Source organism: Heterodontus francisci, chromosome 1 (genome assembly GCF_036365525.1).
Source record: "Heterodontus francisci isolate sHetFra1 chromosome 1, sHetFra1.hap1, whole genome shotgun sequence".
Classification (NCBI taxonomy): Eukaryota; Metazoa; Chordata; class Chondrichthyes; order Heterodontiformes; family Heterodontidae; genus Heterodontus; species Heterodontus francisci.
Window position 1 is genome coordinate 86226254 of NC_090371.1, and position 22786 is coordinate 86249039.

The 22786-nt window shown below is 44.7% G+C and overlaps 1 protein-coding gene across 2 annotated transcripts in view; it reads left to right on the top strand.

The window, feature by feature from the left end:
* Nucleotides 1–22786, top strand: part of akr1a1a (aldo-keto reductase family 1, member A1a (aldehyde reductase)) — a 60500-nt gene that overhangs the window by 30412 nt on the left and 7302 nt on the right. The gene's annotated exons all lie outside the window — the stretch shown is intronic.

A 22786-nucleotide genomic window follows, 5' to 3' on the forward strand; every position in this document is an offset into this window, starting at 1 on the left:
CAATGTGAAAAAATGCAAAGTTGTCCATTTTGGCAGGAAGAATAATGAAGAAGTATATTATCTAAATGGTGAGAGATTGTGGAGCTCTGAGATGCAGAGGGATCTGGGTGTCCTAGTGCATGAATTGCAAAAGGTTAGTATGCAGGTACAGCACGTAATTAGGAAAGCTAATAGAATATTATCGTTTATCGCAAGGGGATTTGAATACAAAAGTAGGGAGGTTATGCTTTAGCTATACAGGGCATTGGTGAGACCACATCTGGAGTACTGTATACAATATTGGTCTCCTTATTTAAGGAAGGATGTAAATGCGTTGGAAGCAGTTCAAAGAAGGTTTACTAGACTAATACCTGGAATGGGCGGGCTATCTTATGAGGAAAGATTGGACAGGCTAGGCTTGTATCCACTGAAATTTAGAAGAGTAAAAGGCGACTTGATTGAAACACATAAGATCCTGAGGAATCGTGACAGGGTGGATGTGGAAAGGATGTTTCCCCTTGTGGGCGAATTTAGAACCAGGGGTCACTGTTTAATAATAGGGGGTCGTCCATTTAAGATAGAGATGAGGAGAAAGTTTTTCTTTCAGAGGATCATGAGGCTTTGGAACTCTTTTCCTCAAAAGGCAGTGGAAGCAGAGTCTTTGAATATGTTTAAGACAGAAGGCGATAGATTCTTGATAAGCAAGGGAGTGAAAGGTCATCGGAGATAGGTGGTAATGTGGAGTAATCAGTTCAGCCATGAACTTTTTGAATGGCGGAGCAGGCTCGAGGGGCCGAGTGGCCTACCCCTGCTCCTAATTCATATGTTTGTATGTTGAAAACGAAACATTTGCAGGACTTTGGGGAAAGTGTAGGAGAATGGGACTAATTGGATAGATCTCCACAGGCACAATGGGCCGAATATTCTTCTTCTGTGCTGAAGGAACTCTATGATATTAATGTATCAGGAATGTTTGTGCCAACACCTCCCTATATGATGAGATCCAAACTGAATTGCTTGCAAAAATATATCATGTCATAGGATCATAGGAAATAGGAGCAGGAATAAGCCATTTGGCCTGTTGTGCCTCCTCCGCAATTCAAATAGATCATGTGATCAACTACCTCTATGCCATTTTTCCACACTTTCCCCATGTCCCTTGATGTCGTTAGTATTCAGAAATCTATCGATTTCTGTCTTGAACATGTTCAACGATTGAGCTTTCACAGCCCTCTGGCGTAGAGAATGCCACAGATTCGCCACCCTGTGAGTAAAGAAATTCCTCCTCATCTTCGTCTTAAATGGCCTGCCACTTATTCTGAGACTGTCCCCTTGTTCTAGACTCACCAGCCAGAGGCAACATCCTATCCACAACCATCCTGTCATGCCCTGTATGAATTTTATAAGTTTCAATGAGATCATTGAAACTCTAGAGAATACAGGCCCACTTTCTCATTCTTCGAAACTCTAGAGAATACAGGCCCACTTTCTGCAATCTCTCCGCATAAGGCAATCCTGCCATAGAAACATAGAAAATAGGAGCAGGAGTAGGCCAATCGGCCCTTTGAACGTGCTCCGCCATTCATCCAACTCAGTAATCTGTTCCTGCTTTCCCCCATATCCTTTGATCCCTTTAGACCCAAGAGCTATATCTAACACCTTCTTGAAAATATACAATGTTTTGGCCTCAACTGCTCTCTGTGGTAGTGAATTCCACAGGCTCACCACTCTTTGGGTGAAGATATTGCTCCTCCTCTCAGTCCTGAAAGGTTTACCCCGTATTCTTAGACTATGACCCCTGGTTCTGGACTCCCCACCATCGGGAACATCCTTCCTGCATCTACCCTGTCAAGTCCTGTTAGAATTTTATAGGTTTCCACGAGATCCCCCCCTCACTCTTCTGAACTCCAGCTAATATAATCCTAACCGACTCAATCTCTCCTCATACGTCAGTCCCGCCATCCCAGGAATCAGTCTGGTAAATCTTCACTGCACTCCCTCTACAGCAAGAACATTCTTCCTCAGATAAGGAGACCAAAACTGCACACAATATTCCAGGTGTGACCTCACCAAGGCCCTGTATAATTGCAACAAGACATCCCTGCTCCTGTCCTCGAATCCTCTCGCTATGAAGGCCAACATAGCATTTGCCTTTTTTACCGCCGGTTGCACCTGCATGCTTACCTTCAGCGACTTGTATACAAGAACACCCAGGTCTCGTTGCATATTCCCCTCTCTCAGTTTATAGCCGTTCAGATAATAATCTGCCTTCCGGTTTTTGCTACCAAAGTGGATAACCTCTCATTTATCCACATTATACTGCAACTGCCATGCATTAGCCCACTCACTCAACTTGTCCAAATCACCCTGAAGCCTCTCTGCATCCTCCTCACAACTCATTCTCCCACCCAGGTTTGTGTCATCTGCAAATTTGGAGATATTACATTTAGGTCCCTCATCTAAATCATTAATATATATTGTGAATAGTTGGGGTCCTAGCACCGATCCCTGCGGTACCCCACTAGTCACTGCCTGCCATTCGGAAAAAGACCCATTTATCCCTACTCTTTGTTTCCTGTCTGCCAACGAATTTCCTATCCATCGCAATACACTGCCCCCAATCCCTTGCACTTTTATTTTACATGCTAATCTCTTCTGTGGGACTTTGTCGAAAGCCTTCTGAAAGTCCAAATAAACCACATCCACTGGCTGTCCCTCATCAACTCTACTAGTTACATCCTCTAAGAATTCTAGTAGATTTGTCAAGCATGATTTCCCTTTCGTAAATCCATGCTGACTCTGTCCGATTCTACCACTGTTCCCCAAGTGCTCTGCTATAAAATCTTTGATAATGGACTCTAGAATTTTCCCCACTACCGACGTCAGGCTGACTGATCTATAATTCCCTGTTTTCTCTCTACCTCCCTTTTTAAATAGTGGGGTTATATTAGCTACCCTCCAATCTGTAGGAATTGTTCCAGAGTCTATAGAATCTTGGAAGATGACCACCAATGCATCCACCATTTCTAAGGCCACTTCCTTCAGTACTCTGGGATGTAGATTATCAAGCCCTGGGGATTTATCGGCCTTCAATCCCATCAATTTCCCCAATACCATTTCTCTACTAGTACTGATTTCCTTCAGTTCCTCCCTCTCACTAAACCCTGTGTTCCCCAACATTTCTAGTATGATATTTGTGTCGTCCCTTGTGAAGACAGAACCAAAGTATGTATTTCGTTGGTCAGCCATTTCTTTGTTCCACATAATAAATTCCCCTGTTTCTGACTGTAAGGGACCTACATTTGTCTTCACCAATCTTTTTTTCTTCACATACCTATGTCCCAATGTCCCAGGAATCTAAAACCCTCCCCCTCTCACCATCTCTTCAGCCATGTATTCATCCGATATATCCTGCTATTTCTACTCTGACTAGCACGTGGCACTGGTAGTAATCCTGAGATCACTACCTATGAGGTCCTACTTTTCAACTTACTTCCTAGCTCCCTATATTCTGCTTTTAGGACCTCACCCTTTTATTTAAACCTACGTCGTTTGTACCAATGTGTACCACGACCACTGGCTGTTCACCCTCCCCCTTCAGAATGTCCTGTAACCACTCAGACATCCTTGACCCTTGCACCAGGGAGGCAACATACCATCCTGGAGTCTCTTTTGCAACCACCGAAATGCCTATCTATTGTCCTTACAATTGAATCCCCTATAACTATTGCATTCCCATACTTTTTGCTCCTCCCCTGTGCAGCAGAGCCAACCATGATGCAACGAATTGGGCTGTTGCTACTTTTCCCTGAGAGGCCATTCCCCCCAACAGTATCCAAAGCAGTATATCTGTTTTGCAGGGGAATAACCACAGGGGATTCCTGCACTGCTTGCCGAGTCCTCTTGCTCTGCCTGGTGGTCATGCATTCCCTTCGTGCCTATGGACTCTGAGCCTGCGGTGTGACCACCTCTCATTACGTGCTATCCACGATACTGTCCACTTCGTGGATGCTCCATAGTATCCCCAGCCGCCGCTGCAGCTCTGAAACCCAGGCTTCCTGGAGCTGCAGCTGGAGACACTTCCGGCACACATGCAGGTCCCGGACACTGGAATTGTTCCCGGCTTCCCACATAGAGTACCAGGAGCACACCACGGCTTTGAGCTCTCCCGCCATGACTTAACCCTTTGAAATAAACCTTTTGGAAGATGCTTAATATCAAATAATATCAATTCCTCTCGGGCCCTTCTTCCCTGGTCCTCGTTACTACAGAACTCCCTAAAAAACACTACTTACTATATATGAAAATAAACTGTAGACCTTTCTTACCTTAGTTACTAAGCCAGCTATTTAGAGCTATTCCCTAACCGCAGTTACTCACCAACCAATCACCTTCCAGCTTTCCTGTGATGTCACTGTTGACTTTTTTTTCAGAACTCTGCCGCCCGGACTGCTCTCACACAGGTCCAACTGCTCTCTGCTCCCTTTGCCGGTCCCACTCAGTCTCACTCCTTCCCGCTGCCGCTGCACTTTTAAACTGTGCCGGTCCCACTCAGTATTGCTCCTTCCCGCTGCCGCTGCACTTTTAAACTGTGCTGGTTCCACTCAGTATCGCTCCTTCTCACTGCCGCTGCACTTTTAAACTGTGCCGGTCCCACTCAGTCTCACTCCTTCCTGCTGCCGCTGCACTTTTAAACTGTGCCGGTCCCACTCAGTATCGCTCCTTCCCACTGCCGCTACACTTTTAAACTGTCCCGGTTCCATTCAGTATCGCTCCTTCTCACTGCCGCTACACTTTTAAACTGTCCCGGTTCCATTCAGTATCGCTCCTTCTCACTGCCGCTGCACTTTTAAACTGTGCCAGTCCCACTCAGTATCGCTCCTTCCCGCTGCCGTTGCACTTTTAAACTGTCATCCTAGGGATTAGTCTGGTGAACCTCCGCTGCATTCCCTCTATGGCAAGGATATCCTTCCTTAGATAAGGAGACCAAAACTGTACCCAATACTCCAGGTGCAGTCTCACCAATGCTTTATACAATTGAAGTCCTGTACTCAAATCCCCTTGCAATACAGGCCCACATACCATTTGCCTTCTTAATTGCTTGCTGCACCTGCATACTAACTTGTAGTGACTCATGAACAAGGACACCCAGGTCTCTTTGGACATCAAAACTTCCCAACCTCTCACCATTTAAGAAATACTCTGCTGTTTTGTTTTTCTACCAAAGTGGATCACTTCACACTTATTCACATTATATTCCATCTACCATGTTCTTGTCCATTCATTTAGCCTGTCCAAATCCTCTTGAAGCCTCCTTGCATCCTCCTCACAACTTGCATTCCCTCCTAGTTTTGTGTCATCCGCAAATTTAGAAATATGATGATTGGTCCCCATAGCCAAGTAATTTGTATAGATTGCAAACAGCTCTTGACCAAGCGCTGATCCTCGCAGTACCCCCACTAGCAACAGCCTGCCATCCTGAGAATGACCCATTTATTCCTACTCTCTGCTTTCTGTCTGTTAATCAATTCTCAATCCATTGTAGTATATAACCCCCAATCCCATGTGCTCAAATTTTGTTTACTAACCTGTGTGGGACCTTATCAAAAGCCTTCGAAAAATCCAAATACACTACATCCACTGGTTCTCCTTTATCTATGCGACAAGTAACATCCTCAAAAAACCTCTCAACAGGTTTGTCAAACATGATTTCCTTTTCACAAATCCATGTTGACTGCCTAATCATATCATTACTTTCCAAGTGTCCAGTTATCTCATCCTTTATAATAGATTTAAACATTTTCCCTACTACTGATGTCAAACTAACAGGTCTGTAGTTTTCCGTTTTCCCTCTCGCTCCCTTCTTAAATAGTGGGGTTATATTTGCTACTTTCCAGTCTGCAGGAACCCTTCCAGAATCTATAAAATTTTGAAAGATAACCACCATCTACTATCTCTATAGACATCTCCTTCAGTACTCTGGGATGTAGCTCATCTGGTCCAGCCAATTTATCAACTTTCATTCCAATTAATTTTTTGAGTACTACCTCTTTATTGAAACGATCACTGACCGACACAAGCAAATGGACCGCTGGTGGAGCACTACCTAGAACTGTACTCCAGGGAAAATGTTGTCACTGATACCGCCCTCAATGCAGCCCAGTCTCTGCCAGTCATGGATGAGCTGGACAAACAGCCAACAAAATCAGAACTCAGTGATGCCATTGATTCTCTAGCCAGTGGAAAAGCCCCTGGGAAGGATGGCATTACCCCTGAAATAATCAAGAGTGCCAAACCTGCTATACTCTCAGTACTCCATGAACTGCTTTGCCTGTGCTGGGATGAGGGAGCAGTACCACAGGACATGCTCGATGCCAATATCATCACCCTCTTATATAAGAACAAGGGTGACCGTGGTGACTGCAACTACCGTGGAATCTCCCTGCTCAGCATAGTGGGGAAAGTCTTCGCTCAAATAGTTTTAAACAAACTCCAGAAGCTGGCTGAGCATGTTTACCGTGAGGCAAAGTGCGGCTTTCGCGCAGAGAGATCCACCATTGACATGATGTTCTCCCTTCGCCAGCTACAGGAGAAATGCCGTGAACAACAGATGCCCCTCTATGTTGCTTTCATAGATCTCACCAAAGCCTTTGACCTCGTCAGCAGACGTGGTCTCTTCAGACTACTAGCAAAGATCGGATGTCCACCAAAGCTACTAAGTATCATCACCTCATTCCATGACAATATGAAAGGCACAATTCAGCATAGCAGTGCCTCATCAGACCCCCTTCCTATCCTGAGTGGCATGAAACAGGGCTGTGTTCCGCACCTACACTGTTTGGGATCTTCTTCTCACTGCTGTTTTCACACGCGTTCAAGTCTTCAGAAGAAGGAATTTTCCTCCACACAAGATCAGGTGGCAGATTGTTCAACCTTGCCCGTCTTAGAGCGAAGACCAAAGTGTGGAAAGTCCTCATCAGGCAACTCCTCTTTGACGATGCTGCATTAACATCTTACACTGAAGAGTGTCTACAGACAGTCATCGACAGGGTTGCTGCTGCCTGCAACGAATTTGGCCCAACCATGAGCCTCAAGAAAACGAACATCATGGGACAGGACGTCAGAAATGCTCCATCAATCAATATTGGGGACCACGCTCTGGAAGTGGGTCAAGAGTTCACCTAGCTCGGCTCAACTATCACCAGTAACCTGTCTCTCAATGCAGAAATCAACAAACGCATGGGAAAGGCGTCCGCTGCTATGTTCAGACTGGCCAAGAGGGTGTGGGAAAATGGCACACTGACACAGAACACAAAAGAACGTGTGTTTCAAGCCTGTGTCCTCAGTACTTTGCTCTACGGCAGCAAGGCCTGGACAACTTATGTCAGCCAAGAGCGATGTCTCGACTCATTCCATCTTCGCTGCCTCTGCAGAATCCTTGGCATCAGGTGGCAGGACCGTATCTCCAAAGCAGAATTCCTCGAGGCGGCCAACACCCCCAGCATATACACCCTACTGAGCCAGCAGCGCTTGAGATGGCTTGGCCATGTGAGCCGCATGGAAGATGGCAGGATCCCCAAGGACGCATTGTACAGCGAGCTCGTCACTGGTATCAGACCCACCGGCCGTCCATGTCTCCACTTTAAAGATGTCTGCAAACGCGACATGAAGTCCAGTGACATTGACCACAAGTCGTGGGAGTCAGTTGTCAGTGATCACCTGACATAAAGGCGGGGCTAAAGAGTGGCGTGTCAAAGAGACTTAGCAGTTGGCAGGAAAAAAGACAGAAGTGCAAGGAGAGAGCCAACAGTCACGGCAACCAGTTTTTATCTGCAGCGCCTGTGTAAGAGTCTGTCACTCTAGAATTGGCCTTTATAGCCGCTCCAGGCGCTGCTCCACTAGCCACTGACCACCTCTAGGCGCTTACCCAGTGTCTCTCGAGACAAGGAGGCCAAAGAAGAAGAAGGCTCTCAGTTCCTCATTTTGACAAGTCCCTTGGTTCCCTAGTATTTCTTGGAGCTTTTCTGTGTTTTCTTCCGTGAAGACAGACACAGAATAATTGTTTCATCTCACCGCCATTTCCTCATTCTTCACCACAAACTCTCCTGTCTCTGCCTGCAATGGACCCTCATTCGCTCTTGCTAATCGTTTCCTTTTCACATACCAAAGAAGCTTTTACAGTCTGCCTTTATGTTTCTAGATAGCTTAGATGCATAATCTCTTTTCCTTTTCTTGATCAGTTTCTTGGTCCTCCTTTGTTGGACTTTAAATTGTTCCTAATCCTCTGGCTTACCACTTTTTCTGTGACCTTATAAGCCACTTCCTTTGACTAAGGCAATTCTTAACTTCTTTTGTTAGCCACGGTTGATTCACCTTTCCGGTTGGGCTTTTGTATCTCAGAGGAATGTATATTTGTTGTAAACCGTATAATACTTCCTTAAATACTAGCCATTGCCTGTCTACGGTCAAATCTTTTAATGTATTTTCCCAATCCACCATAGCCAACTTGGTGCTCATACACTGATTGTTTTCTTTGTTCAGATTTAGGGCCCTAGTTTCAGACTAAACTATATCTCTTTCAAACTTAATGTAGAATTCTATCATATTGTGGTCACAATTACATAATGGCTCCTTTACAGCAAGGTTGTTAATTAGCCCTTTCTCATTGCATAATATTAAATTTAAAATAGCCCGATCCCGAGTTGGTTCTTCAACGTTCTGCTGCAGAAACCCATCTTGTGCACACTCCAGGAATTCATCCTCCACAGCAATAGTGCTATATAGCTTTGCCCAATCTATATGTAAATTGCAGTCACCCATTATTACTGTATTGCCCATGCTACATGCAGCTCTAATTTCCTGATTTATACCGTGCTCAATATTACCGCTACAGTTTAGTAGCCTATAAGCAACTCCCACCAATATTTGCTGCCCCTTGCTGTTCCTTAGCTCCACCCAAACTGATTTTACACCTTGCTCCTTCGATCTTAGATTCTCTCACTAATGTACTGATCTTGTCCCTTATTAACAGCGCTACCCCACCTCCTTTACCACCTCTCCCTCCTAAATGATGAATATCCCTGAATATTCATTTCCTAGCCCTGGACACCCTGTAACCAGGTTTCCGTAATGGCAATTAAGTCATACCCATGTACCTCTATTTGTGCCTTTTAAATTATCTGCCTTGTTGCAAATGCTGCATGCATTCAGATAGGGTGCCCTTAATTTTATCTTAACATTCTGATCCTGTTTGTTGCACCACGGTTGGCTCAGCTGCACAGGGGAGGAGTAAAAAGTGTGGGAATGCAATAGTTATAGGGGATTCAATTGTAAGGGGAATAGATAGGCGTTTCTGTGGCCGCAAAAGAGACTTCAGGATGGTATGTTGCCTCTCTGGTGCTAGGGTCAAGGATGTCTCAGATTGGTTATAGGACATTCTGAAGGGGGAGGGTGAACAGCCAGTGGTCGTGGTACACATTGGTACAAACGACATAGGTGAAAAAAAAGGATGAAGTCCAAAAAGCAGAACTTAGGGAGCTAGGAAGTAAGTTGAAAAGTAGGACCTCAAAGGTAGTGATCTCAGGATTACAACCAGTGCCACGTGCTAGTCAGAGTAGAAATAGCAGGATATAACGGATGAATACGTGGCTGAAGAGATGGTGTGAGGGGGAGGGTTTTAGATTCCTGGGGCATTGGGACCGGTTCTGGGGGAGGTGGGACCAGTACAAATTGGACAGGTTACACCTGGGCAGGACCGGGACTGATGTCCTGGGGGAGTATTTGCTAGAGTGGTTGGGGAGGGTTTAAACTAAAATAGCAGGGGGATGGGAACTTTGCAAGGAGTCAGAGGAGGGGGGGGTTAAGGACAAGAACAAAAGACAGTAAGGGGAATAAGAAAAGTGATAGGCAGAGAAATCAAGGGCCAGAATCAAACAGGGACACAGTGAAAAATATGGGGAAGGCGACAAGTAATGTTAAAAAGACAAGCCTTAAGTCTTTGTGCCTTAATGCGCGGAGCATTCGCAATAACGTGGATGAATTAATCGCGCAAATAGATGTAAACGGGTATGATATAGTCGGGATTACGGAGACATGGCTGCAAGGTGACGAGGGATGGGAAATGAACATCCAGGGATATTCAGTATTTAGGAAGGACAGACAAAAAGCAAAAGGTGGTGGAGTTGCATTGCTGGTTAAAGAGGAAATTATCGCAATAGTAAGGAAAGATATTAGCTCTGACGATGTGGAATCTGTATGGGTAGAGCTGAGAAACACTATGGGGCAAAAAACGTTAGTGGGGGTTGTATATAGACCCCAAACTGTTGTGGTGATGTTGGGAATGGCATTAAACAGGAAATTAGAGATGCATGCAATAAAGGAACATCTGTAATTATGGGTTACTTTAATCTGCATATAGATTGGGCAAATCAAATTAGTCACAATACCTTAGAGGAGGAATTCTTGGAGGGTATACGGGATGGCTTTCTGGACCAATACATTGAGGAACCAACCAGAAAACGGGGCACCCGAGACTGGGTATTGTGTAATGAGAGAGGAATAATTGACAATCTAGTGGTGCGAGATCCCTTGGGGCGAGCAGCCATAATATGATAGAATTCTTCATCAAGATGGAGAGTGACGTAGTTGATTCTGAGACAAGGGTCCTGAATCTTAGTAAAGGAAACTACGAAGGTATGAGGCGCGAGTTGGCCATGACGTATTAGGAAGCGTTACTTAAAGGGATGACGGTGGATAGGCAATGGCAAACATTTAAAGAGGGCATGGATGAACTGCAACAATTGTTTATCCCTGTCTGGTGTAAAAGTAAAACGGGAAGGTAGCCAAATCATGGCTTACAAAGGAAATTAGAGATAGCATTAGATCCAAGGAAGAGGCATATAAATTTGCCAGGAAAAACAACAGACCTGAGGATTGGGAGCAGTTTAGAATTCAGCAAAGGAGGACCAAGGGATTGATTAAGAAGGGGAAAATAGAATACGAGAGCAAGCTTGCGGGGAACATAAAAACTGATTGTAAAAGTTTCTATAGGTATGTGAAGAGAAAAAGATTGGTGACGACAAATGTAGGTCCCTTACATTCAGAAACAGGGGAATTTATTACGGTGAATAAAAAAATGGCTGACCAACTAAATGCATACTTTGGTTCTGTCTTCACAAAGGAGGACACAAATATCATACCAGAAATGTTAGGGAACACAGAGCTTAGTGAGAGAGAGGAACTGAAGGAAATCAGTATTAGTAGAGAAATGGTGTTGGGGAAATTGATGGGATTGAAGGCCGGTAAATCCCCAGGGCCTGATGGTATGTATCCCAGAATACTTAAGGATGTGGCCCTAGAAATAGTGGAGGCATTGGTGGTCATCTTCCAAGATTCTATAGATTCTGGAACAGTTCCTACAGATTGGAGGGTAGCTAATATAACCCCACTATTTAAAAAGGGAGGTAGAGAGAAAACAGGGAATTATAGACCAGTCAGTCTGACGTCGGTAGTGGGGAAATTTCTAGAATTCATTATCAAAGATTTTGTAGCAGAGCACTTAGAGAACAGTGGTAGAATCGGACAAAATCAGCATGGATTTACGAAAGGGAACTCGTGCTTGACAAATCTACGAGAATTCTTCGAGAATGTACCTAGTAGAGTTGATGAGGGACAGCCAGTGGATGTGGTTTATTTGGACTTTCATAAGGCTTTGGACAAAGTCCCACATAAGAGATTAGCATGTAAAATTAAAGCACATGGGATTGGGGGCAGTGTATTGCGATGGATAGAAAATTCGTTGGCAGACAGGAAACAAAGAGTAGGGATAAATGGGTCTTTTTCTGAATGGCAGGCAGTGACTAGTGGGGTACCGCAGGGATCGGTGCTAGGACCCCAGCTATTCACAATATATATATTAATGATTTAGATGAAGGAACTAAATGTAATATCTCCAAATTTGCAGACGACACAAAACTGGGTGGGAGAGTGAGTTGTGAGGAGGATGCAGAGAGGCTTCAGGGTGATTTGGACAAGTTGAGTGAGTGGGCTAATACATGGTAGATGCAGTATAATCTGGATAAATGTGAGGTTATCCACTTTGGTAGCAAAAGCAGGAAGGCAGATTATTATCTGAACGTCTATAAACTAAGAGAGTGGAATATGCAACGAGTCCTGGGTGTTCTCTCGCTGAAGGTAAGCATGCAGGTGCAACAGGCGGTAAAAAAGGCAAATGGTATGTTGGCCTTCACAGCGAGAGGATTCGAGTACAGGAAAAGGGATATCTTGCTGCAGTTATACAGGGCCTTGTTGAGGCCACACCTGGAATATTGTGTGCAGTTTTGGTCTCCTTATCTGAGGAAGGATGTTCTTGCTATAGAGGGAGTGCAGCAAAGGTTTACCAGACTGATTCCTGGGATGGCGGGACTGACGTATGAGGAGAGATTGAGTCGGTTAGGATTATATTCACTGCAGTTCAGAAGAATGAGGGGAGATCTCATAGAAACCTATAAATTTCTAACAGGACTTGACAGGGTAGCTGCAGGAAGGATGTTCCCGATGGTGGGGGAATCCAGAACCAGGGGTCATAGTCTAAGGATACGGGGGTAAACCTTTCAGGACTGAGATGAGGAGAAATAGCTTCACCCAGAGAGTGGTGAGCCTGTGGAATTCGCTACCACAGACAGCAGTTGCGGCCTAAACATTGTATGTTTTCTAAAAGGAGTATAATATAGCTCTTGGGTCTAAAGGGATCAAAGGGTATGGGGCGAAAGCGGGAACAGGCTACTGAGTTTGATGATCAGCCATGATCATAATGAATGGCGGAGCAGGCTCGAAGGGCCAAATGGCCTACACCTGCTCCTATTTTCTATGTTTGATATTTGCCTTTGCCTCATCTACCTTCCAATTTCGCTTACTACTTCTCTACTTCCTGTTACCAGTTTTGATTCCCTCCAATCTGAGCTCCCTCTTGGGTTCCCAACCCTTGCCAATTCATTTTAAACCCTCCCCAACAGCACTAGCAAATCTCCCTGCGAGGGTTTTGGTTCTGGTCCTGCTAAGGTGCAATCTGGCCATCTTGTACAGGTCCCACCTACCCCAGAACAGATCCCAGTGCATTGGACCTGGGAGGAATCCTGAGATTACTGCTTTTGAGGTCCTGCTTTTTAATTTCTTACCTAACGCCTTAAACTCCACTTTCAGGACTCATCCCTATGTCGTTGATGCCATTCTGTGACATCCTTGATCCTGGCACCGGAGAGTCAACATACCATCCTAGTGTCACGGCTGTGGCTGCAGAAATGCCTGTCTGTTCCTCTAACTAATGAATCCCCTACCACTATCGCTCTTGCATTCTTCTTCCTCCCCTCCTGTGCAGCAGAGCCACCCGTGGTGCCATGGACTAGGCTCTTGCTGCACTTCTCTGAGGAACCCTTGCCCTCACCAGTATCCAAAATGGAAAACCGGTTAGCAAGCGAGATCGACTCAGGGGACTCCTACACTACCTGTCTGGTTCTCTTAGACTGCCTGGCAGTCATCCATTCCCTCTTTCCTGTACATTCTGAACCTGTGATGTGACCACCTCCCTAAATGTTCTACTTCTCTGCCTCGCGGATGCCCCACAGTGACACCAGCTGCTGCTCAGGTTCCGAAACTCTGAGCTCAAGCTTCTGCAGCTGGTGATACTTCTTGCAGATGTGTTTGTCAAGGACACATGGTGCATCCATGACTTCCCACATACCACAAGAGGCACATTCACTTGGCTGAGCTGCCTTGCCATACCTTAGCTTTACAAACTAATTATTGCTAGTGTAATAAGTAGAATAATTTGCCAGTTACTCGCCAATCAGCTTCTTCCCCTGTACTGTAGAGGCTGAAAGGGCAGAAAAGAAAAGAAAGAGACAAAGGAGCACCTCCTTCCCCTGGGTGAAAAAGTTTTTCCTTATGTCTCCTCTAATCCTTCTGCCAATCATCTTAAATATGTGCTTTCTGGTAATTGACCTCTCCACTAGGGGAAACAGATCATAGAGTCAGAGTCATAGAGTTATACAGCACAGAAACAGGTCCATCGTGTCCGTGCCGGCCATCAAGCACCTATATTCTAATCTCATTTTCTGGCACTTGGTCCTTAGCCTTGTATGCCATGGCATTTCAAGTGCTCATCTGGTCACATCTTAAATGTTGTGAGGGTTCCTGCCTCTACCACCCGTTCAGGCAGTGTGTTCCAGATTCCAACCACCCTCTAGGTAAAAACATCTTTCCTCAAATCCCCTCTAAACCTCCTGCCCCTTACCTTAAATCTATGCCCCCTGGTTATTGACACCTCCGCTAACGGAAAAGGTTTCTTGCTATCTATCCTATCTATGCCCCTCATAATTTTGTATACCTCAATCAGGTCTCTCCTCACCACCTCTGCTCTAAGGAAAACAACCCTAGCCTATCCAGTCTCTCTTCATAGCTGAAATGCTCCAGCCCAGGCAACATCCTGGTGAATCTCCTCTGCACCCTCTCCAGTGCAATCACATTCTTCCTCTACTAAAGAACAAAGAACAGTACAGCACAGGAACAGGCCATTCGGCCCTCCAAGCCTGCACCGATCTTGATGCCTGCCTAAACTAAAACCTTCTGCACTTCCGGGGACCGTATCCCTCTATTCCCATCCTATTCATGTATTTGTCAAGATGCCTCTTAAACGTCGCTATCGTACCTGCTTCCACCATCTCCCCCGGCAGAAAATTCCAGGCACTCACCACCCTCTGTGTAAAGAACTTGCCTCGCACATCCCCTCTAAACTTTGCCCCTCTCACCTTAAACTTATGTCCCCTAGTAACTGACTCTTCCACCCTGGGAAAAAGCTTCTGACTATCCACTCTGTCCATGCCGCTCATAACTTTGTAAACCTCTATCATGTCGCCCCTCCACCTCCGTCGTTCCAGTGAAAACAATCCAAGTTTATCCAACCTCTCCTCATAGCTAATGCCCTCCAGACCAGGCAACATCCTGGTAAACCTCCTCTGTACCCTCTCCAAAGCCTCCACGTCCTTCTGGTAGTGTGGCGACCAGAATTGCACGCAATATTCTAAGTGTGGCCTAACTAAAGTTCTGTACAGCTGCAGCATGACTTGCCAATTTTTATACTCTATGCCCCGACCGATGAAGGCAAGCATGCCGTATGCCTTCTTGACTACCTTATCCACCTGCGTTGCCACTGTCAGTGACCTGTGGACCTGTACGCCCAGATCTCTCTGCCTGTCAATACTCCTAAGGGTTCTGCCATTTACTATATACTTCCCACCTGCATTAGATCTTCCAAAATGCATAACCTCACATTTGTCTGGATTAAACTCCATCTGCCATTTCTCCGCCCAAGTCTCCAACCGATCTATATCCTGCTGTATCCTCTGACAATCCTCATCACTATCCGCAACTCCACCAACCTTTGCGTCGTCCGCAAATTTACTAATCAGACCAGCTACATTTTCCTCCAAATCATTTATATATACTACAAAGAGCAAATGTCCCAGCACTGATCCCTGCGGAACACCACTAGTCACATCCCTCCATTCAGAAAAGCACCCTTCCACTGCTACCCTCTGTCTTCTATGACAGAGCCAGTTCTGTATCCATCTTGCCAGCTCACCTCTGATCCCGTATGACTTCACCTTTTGTACCAGTCTGCCATGAGGGACCTTGTCAAAGGCTTTACTGAAGTCCATACAGATAACATCCACTGCCATTCCTTCATCAATCATTTTGTCACTTCCTCAAAAAACTGAATCAAATTAGTGACACGACCTCCCCTTCACAAAACCATGCTGTCTCTCGCTAATAAGTTTGTTTGTTTGTTTCCAAATGGGAGTAAATCCTGTCCCGAACAATCCTCTCTAATAATTTCCCTACCACTGATGTAAGGCTCACCGGCCTATAATTTCCTGGATTATCCTTGCTACCCTTCTTAAACAAGGGAACAACATTGGCTATTCTCCAGTCCTCTGGGACCTCACCTGTAGCCAATGAGGATGCAAAGATTTCTGTCAAGGCCCCAGCAATTTCTTCCCTTGCCTCCCTCAGTATTCTGGGGTAGATCCCATCAGGCCCTGGGGACTTATCTACCTTAATGCTTTGCAAGACACCCAACACCTGCGCAGTGGTTAGCACCGCAGCCTCACAGCTCCAGCGACCCGGGTTCAATTCTGGGTACTGCCTGTGTGGAGTTTGCAAGTTCTCCCTGTGTCTGCGTGGGTTTCCTCCGGGTGCTCCGGTTTCCTCCCACATGCCAAAGACTTGCAGGTTGATAGGTAAATTGGCCATTATAAATTGTCCCTCGTATAGGTTATTGATAGGGAAGTATAGGGATAGGTGGGGATGTGGTAGGAATATGGGGTTACTGTAGGATTAGTATAAATGGGTGGTTGATGGTCGGCACAGACTCGGTGGGCCGAAGGGCCTGTTTCAGTGCTGTATCTCTAAATCTAAAAACCTCCTCCTGTTTGATAATGAGATGACTGAGACTATCTACACTCCCTTCCCTAGGCTCATCATCCACCAAGTCCTTCTCTTTGGTGAATACTGATGCAAAGTACTCATTTAGTACCTCGCCCATTTCCTCTGGCTCCACACATAGATTCCCTTCTCTGTCCTTGAGTGGGCCAACCCTTTCCCTAGTTACCCTCTTCCTCTTTATATATGTATAAAAAGCCTTGGGATTATCCTTAATCCTGTTTGCCAATGACTTTTCATGACCATTTATCGCCCTCCTGACTCCTTGCTTAAGTTCCTTTCTACTGTCTTTATATTTCTCAAGGGATTCGTCTGTTCCTAGCCTTCCAGCTCTTCCGAATGCTTCCTTTTTCTTTTTGACTAGGCTCACAATATCCCGCGTTATCCAAGGTTCCCGAAACTTGCCAAATTTATCCTTCTTCCTCACAGGAACATGCTGGTCCTGGATTCTAAACAACTGACATTTGAAAGACTCCCACATGTCAGATGTTGATTTACCCTCAAACAGCCGCCCCCAATCTAAATTCTTCAGTTCCTGCCTAATATTGTTATAATTAGCCTTCCCCCAATTTAGCACCTTCACCCGAGGACTACTCATCCTTATTCACAAGTACCTTAAAACTTATGGAATTATGGTCATGTTCCCGAAATGCTCCCCTACTGAAACTTCGACCACCTGGCCGGGCTCATTCCCCAATACCTGGTCCAGTACAGCCCCATCCCTAGTTGGACTATCTACATATTGTTTCAAGAAGCCCTTCTGGATGCTCCTTACAAATTCTGCCCCATCTAAGCCCCTAGCACTAAGTGAGTCTCAGTCAATATAGGGGAAGTTAAAATTACCCACCACTGCAACCCTGTTACGTTTATATCTTTCCAAAATCTGTTTACATATCTGCTCCTCTACCTCCCGCTGGCTGTTGGGAGACCTGTAGAAAACCCCCAACATCGTGACTGCACCCTTCCTATTCCTGAGCTCCATCCATATTGCCTCGCTGCACGACCCCTCCGAGGTGTCCTCCCGCAGTACAGCTGTGATATTCTCCTTAACAAGTAATGCAACTCCCCCTCATTTATTTCCCTTGCTGTCCTACTGCTCTGGTTCCCACCCCCCTGCCACACTAGTTTAAACCCTCCTGAGCGATGCTAGCAAACCTCGCAGCCAGAATATTTGTGCCCCTCCAGTTTAGATGCAACCCGTCCTTCTTGTACAGGTCCCATCTGTCCCTGAAGAGATCCCAATGGTCCAGATATCTGAAACCCTCCCTTCTACACCAGCTGTTCAGCCACGTGTTTAGCTGCACTGTCTTCCTATTTCTAGCCTTACTGGCACGTGGCACAGGGAGTAATCCCGAGATTACAACCCTAGAGGTCCTGTCTTTTAACTTTCTACCTAACTCCCTAAACTCCCCTGCAGGACCTTGTCACTCTTCCTGCCTATGTCGTTGGTACCAATGTGTACCACAACGTCTGGCTGTTCACCATATCCCTTCAGAATGCCCCCTGTCCGTTCAGAGACATCCTTGACCCTGGCACCAGGGAGGCAACATACCATCCTGGAGTCTCTTTCACGTCCACAGAAGTGCCTATCTGTGCCCCTGACTATCGAGTCCCCTATAACTATTGCTCTTCTGCGCTTTGTCCCTCCCTGCTGAACAACAGTGCCAGCCATGGTGCCACTGCTCTGGCTGCTGCTGTTTTCCCCTGATAGACCATCCCCCCCAACAGTGGCGCTCTTCCTGTCTACTCTATCTGGACCCCTCATAATTTAGTACATCTCAATTAAGCCACTCCTCAGCCTCCTCTGTTCTAAGAAAAACAACCCTAGTCTTTTCAATCTTTCCTCATAGCTGCAATTTTCAAGCCCTGGCAACATTCTTGTAAATCTCCTCTCTACAGTCTCCAGAGCAATTATGTCCTTCCTGTAATGTGGTGACCAGAGCTGTACACAATACAATGTGGCCTAACCAGTGTTTTATACAATTCCAGCATTACATCCCTGCTTTTGTATTCTATACCTCGGCAAAAAAGGAAAGCATTCCATTCTTCACTTTATCTACCTGTCCTGCCACCGACATGGATCTGTGGACATGCACTCCAAGGTCTCTCACTTCTTCTACCCATCTCAATATCCTCCTGTTTATTGTGTATTCTCTTTCTTTGTTTGCATTCCCCAAATGCACTACCTCACGCTTATCCGGATTGGATTCCATTTGCCACTTTTCCACCCATTCAACCAAACCATTAATATTATTCTGGAGTCTAGAGCTATCCTCTTCTCTATCAACTACACGGCCAATTTTTGTGTCATCTGCAAATTTCCCAATCATGCCTCCCACATTTAAGTCCAAATCATTAATCTCTACCACAAACAGCAAGGGACTCAACACTGAGCCCCATGGAATGCCACTGGAAACTGCCTTCCATTCGCAAAAACATCTGTCGACCATTACCCTTTGTTTCCTGCCACTGAGCCAATTTTGGATCCAACTCGCCACATTCCCCTGTATCCTTTTACTTTTCTGACCAGCCTGCCTTGTCAAATGCCTTACTAAAATCCATGTAGACAACATCCAGTTCCGAAGCAGGGTCACTGACCCAAAACGTTAACTCTGCTTCTCTCTCCACAGATGCTGCCAGACCTGCTGAGTATTTCCAGCATTTCCTGTTTTTATTTCAGATTTCCAGCATCCACAATATTTTGCTTTTATTTGAGGATTTGAAGATGATCCTCAGAGCATCCGCTATTTCCTCCCTGACTTCCTTTAACAGCCTGGGCTACAATCCATCCGGCTTTGGTGATTTATCCACTTTCAAGGATGTCAGACCCTCTAGTACTTCCTCTCTCATTATGCTTATCGTATCTAATATTTCACACTCCTCTTTCTCTGCAACGTCTGTATCATCCCTCTCCTTTGTGAAGACAGAGACAAAATACTCATTAAGAACCCTGCCCACATCTTCTGCATCCACATCTCTGATAGGCCCTACCCTTTCTTTAGTTATCCTCTTGCTCTTAATGTACTGATAAAACATCTTTGGGTTTTCCGTGATTTTACCTGCCAATATTTTTTCATGTCCTTTCTTTGCTTTCCTAATTTCCTTTTTTACTTCACCCCTGCACTTCCTATACTCCGCTAGGCTTTCTAAAGTATTAAGTTTTTTGTGACTGTCATGAGCTTTCTTTTTCTGCTTTATCTTATCCTGTACACTTCATATAACCAGGGGGCTCTAGATTTGGCAGTACCACCCTTTTTTGTGGGGACATGTCTGCACTGTGCCCGTAGAATCTCACTTTTGAATGTCTCCCACTGGTTTGCCACTGATTTTCCTTCAAGTAGCTGCATCCAGTCCACTTTTGCCAGATCACCTCTCAGCTTCGTAAAATTTGCTTTCCCCCTATTTAGAACTTTTACTCCTGTGTTATCCTTGTTCTTTTCCATGACCATGTTAAATCTAACTGCATTATGGTCACTATCTCCAAAATGGTCAAACACTGCTACTTCATCCACTTGCCCAGCTTCATTTCCTAAGACTAAATCTAGAATTGTGCCCCGTCTTGTTGGGCTTGTTACATGCTGGCTAAAAAAAATTCTCTTGAATGCAGTTCAAGAATTTTGTGCCCTCTGTGCTCTATGCACTGTTTGTATCCCAGTTTTTATTAGGATAGTTGAAATCCCCAACTATTATTGTCCAATTGTTTTTGCACTCAGAAATTTGGTTACAGATTTGTTCTTCTATCTCCTTCTCACTATTTGGGGGTCTATAGTACACTCCAGTAGTGTGGCTGCCTCTTTTTTTATTTCTGAGTTCAACACATATGGCTTCATTTGATGATTCATTGAGCATATCATCCCTCCTCACAGCTGTAATTGATTCTTTAACCAATAATGCTACACTCCCTCCTTTTTTCTCCCCCTCTCTATCTTATCAGTTTTTTACATCAGTGTTCTGTGCCCCAGCAGCAATAATAAGGGCTGCATATTGTGACGGAAATCACACCTGCCGATTGGAAACATATTAATTTAACTTTTGGGACACTACTGAAACTTTTTTTTTTACTGAACATTGCACAGAACTTGTTTAAAAAAAAAAGAACTGAGCGGCTGAAAACTTGGTTGCACATTTCCTTTCTGAGAGACAGTTGAATAGAGAGACAATAGAAGTGCTCACAGATTCAATTAACAAGATTGGTCTGGGTAACAGTGATGATCCATATCTTGTCTGTGTAAGAGCCAGCACTCCACCCCCACTGAGTGTGTTTTGTAAGCTTTGAGGTCCAGTAATTTCCCTCCCCCCACCCCCCACGACCCGGCTCCCCACCTCCCCAAGAACCTGCTGACCAACCTGGCGACTTTTTGAATTGTGCCACACAGAAAAGTAACAGACTGCAATTTGAAGACAAAAAAGAAGGAAGGTCTCTCCCTGTCTCTCTAACTCTCAAGAAAAGTCCCAGGGACTCATGGAAGCAGCCTTCTGGTACCAGAGAAGCAAGTTTGAAAGTCTGCATTGGGCCCCAGCGAGAACTACAAGGCTGCAATATTCCAACCAAGGACTTTACAGCAAAACTAAAGACAGTAACTGAATTCCATTTACTACTCCAACCGCCCCCCCCCCATATCAATTTGTGTTTGTGTTTATCTCATATGCAAGCTAGTGTGCTTGTGTCGCGTATTTTAGTAATTTTAACCAAGTTAGAGTGTTAAGGCTAATAAACTTACATCTTTCTTGTTTAAACCTAAGAAAACCTGTCTGGTTGGTTCATTTTGCAATTACAATTAGAGAGCAGTGAGCAAGGACTCACTGAGGTGTTAAGCTAAAAACACTGTGATTTAAAAGTTCAACCCTGTTATGGCCAAACCAGGAAAGGCCAAGCGGGGAGCCTGAGACCCCTTCCTCACCCAGTCATAACAATATAGTGACACCTCTATTCTCAGCCAGAATGGATAGGATTGAGTAATTTCCCTGGTGTCAATAAATACCATTAAAACGATAAAAGGCATAGATTTAAAACGTGTGAATAACTTATTTGCTTTCGACAATGAATGCCAAACAAGGGGATACAGGTTTAAAATTAAATTTCAGCTGAACCAATTGATTCTATGTTGATTAAGTCAACCAAAAAGTAGCTAGATAAATATCTGTTTTAGAAACATGATTGGAGATTCCTGAAATAGGTATAGACAAAAGATAAACATCTTCCTCCCATCATTATTCCATTCATCTTCATAGTTTAATACAGCTGTATACAGTCCTAGGAGTGTCTTCAGAGAAACATTTGAATGAAGTCAAATATCGTCATTCTTCTAAAATATGTATTTTCATGCATTGTCTTCACATTTCTTCTCGATTTATTTTGCAAATTTGGTTTGTTTTGACTTTCTTTTTGAATGAATCTGAAATTGAACTGAGGGTAATTGAGAAAGGCATAACTTTAAATGGCTTTTAGTTATCAGGTAAGGCCATAGCCAGATTGTTCGTTTGAATTGTATTGTTTCCACCATTCATTCACTTGAGTAAGTAAAGTTCAATGAGTACCTGCAGAGTGAACATCATTCATTTTTTAAAATGGGTAAATTCTGCATGGTATTAGATCATAAAAGAGAAAACAAAATGAGGGAACACTGATATGGAGTCATTATCTTGTACAGAATGGGCTCAATTTTTACTTGCTGCACCTGGCGTTAATTGGGCCTTAATATAGGTTTGGTGTCCTTATCAGCCTGTTAACACTATCGATTTGGCTGGCACCATTATGAAATGTGCCTACTGCTGGGTACCCTAAGCAACCACCTGTTTCAGGTGGTAGGCCCTTTTTAATATGCAAATCAGGGTCTAGGATTTGGATTGCCGTTTTGGATGTTAATGCTTAGAAAATGCCCTTCCCAGGACCACACCCCTCTCCAGGATCACTGCACTACACCCCCAAAATGCACTTACCTTGCCGTCAGCCAGGGAAGCCTGATATTGTCCAGTCTCAATCCATTAAGCTGCATTGGAACACCTGTTTGGCACCCCAGTGTTATATGAGGCTGAAGCCTCAAAATACTGACCTCTTCACCATGGGTACAGAAGGCTGTCAGCATACTCTGCCATTCAGTCGCCAAAAAGTCAAATTCGATCCCAATCATTTTAGAACTAGACATCTAGCATATTCAGTGGTCTTAGATCTTAACCTTAGAAGTGCACCTATCCCTTCACAGATTAATACTACTTTCTTTATATATTTCTTTCTTTCTTTTGGGCCTCCTTATCTCGAGAGACAATGGGTACGCGCCTGGAGGTGGTCAGTGGTTTGTGAAGCAGCGCC